We start from the raw sequence: 1,888 nt of genomic DNA on the forward strand, positions 1-1,888 counted from the left end.
TGTGTTCAGTTACAGCAACTCGGTGTGACCGAAAAGTTCAAATCGGTTGCACCGAGATTGAAAACTCAGATCAACTTAATGATCTCGGTAGGACCGAAATGGAGGAATCGGTCAGACCAAGAATCACAAAGAGGTTTTGGAAGTTTAAGTCTATGACGAATCAGGGACTTCGAGTGCTCCTCACACAGAGTGGTTCGAATCTGACTTGATCAAATTTTGTGATGTAGCATGAATAGAGTTTGAGACGAGAAAAGCATAGATAGCTAGAGAGGGTTCTTAGGCATTCTTGTCCATCCACTTGGCCAAAAGAAGAATGAACCAAACAATCAAAACAACAAGTGGATGTCCTTGAATGAGTAAAATATGCACCAACATGCTCACACAATAAGATGGCAAATGAAATATGTGGTAAAGCATGCACAACCAATTCTAGCATCTATCAAACAATTGGCAATGACTAGGTCATCTATATATGAGTATATTGACTTAGGAGTCAAATGAGAACATTTGATCATAGGTCATACTCATCGTTTAAGCTCAAGTGGGGTTACCACTTTTACATAATGCATTTATGTGTTCACACCATTAGAGTTGCTTTTACTCAATTTTTGAGTTAAGCTCCCCCTAGATGTGAGATCCGCCCTTTAGAGGGATGAACTAACCTTGGGTTTTGTCGATGATGACTTCATGTAGGTGTTGAAGATGTGGATGCTCAATGTTGAAGTAGATCATTTGAAGCAATCCTTTGGAGTGAGTTGCACTTTCAACTTACCTACATTGGTTAGTCCCACAAGGAACAAACAAGAATATCCATAGACATAGAGTGATGCACACACATGATGATGTCCATGAAAACATTAGTTTACCTTTTCCCTTGACTTACCAACATGAGGGTTTGTGACTCCTTGAACTAGTGCAATATGTGGAAGTTGATTGCACTTGTCCTTGCCATAAAGATATGAGTGAAGAATGTTGGCAGAGTCACCCTCAAGAACTCTCTACTTCTTCTTCTTCGGGATCCACATCATCTTGATGGGAATCCTTGGAGTTGTAGTTGTACTTGATGAAGTAGAATTTGACGTAGTCTTGGGAATCCACTTGACCGAGACCTTAGGTGCTTCTTCAAATGCATCAATCTCTTCTTGAAGCTTATCCTTGCCTTTGTTCTTGTGGTCTTGTGGAGGAAGATCATCTTGAGCTTGTGTTCCCTTGTAGGAAGTAGGATCATACTTCTCTTGTTGAGGAACAAACTTCGTCTTGGGGTATTGATCTTCTTCCCACTCAACTCCATTTGCATTGAACTTTCATTCAAAACCAACACCTTGATTCTTCCGGTGTCTTCCTTGCTTGCGTACAATTTCCTCGAATTGCTTACTCCCGGCAAGGCTCTTGTAAACACCTTTCTCTATAATTCCCTTCAATAAGCTATTTTCTTGCTCAAGTGTAACTTGGCTAAGAGAATCATTAGTGGAATCAAGAGAACTACTAGAAGCAACAATATCGGATTTAACATTATTATTGTTACTACTAGAGGAAGTATCTTTCTCGTACTTGTTACCAGACTTGACTTGAGGCATGTAAGTAGATAAGAGTAAACGCTTGGCAATGTAAGAAGAACTTTTCTTACGGATATCATCATTGATTGCCTTTAAGAACTCATGCTCTTGCTCAAGATTGAGCTTTTCAAAGCGTAACTTCTCATGAGCCCTTAAAAGTTCTCGATGATTTTCGAAGATAGTTTCATGAGCCAACTTTAGAGTGTTTAGTTCTTTAGTTAGAAGCTCAATTTTCTCCTTATCATTGTCATTCATTTGATTAGCATGATTAATTGACGTTTCATCATAGTATTCATCACTAGAGTTGTCAACAAGTAAATCATCATCCACAA

Source organism: Triticum aestivum, chromosome 6B (assembly GCF_018294505.1).
Source record: "Triticum aestivum cultivar Chinese Spring chromosome 6B, IWGSC CS RefSeq v2.1, whole genome shotgun sequence".
Classification (NCBI taxonomy): domain Eukaryota; kingdom Viridiplantae; phylum Streptophyta; class Magnoliopsida; order Poales; family Poaceae; genus Triticum; species Triticum aestivum.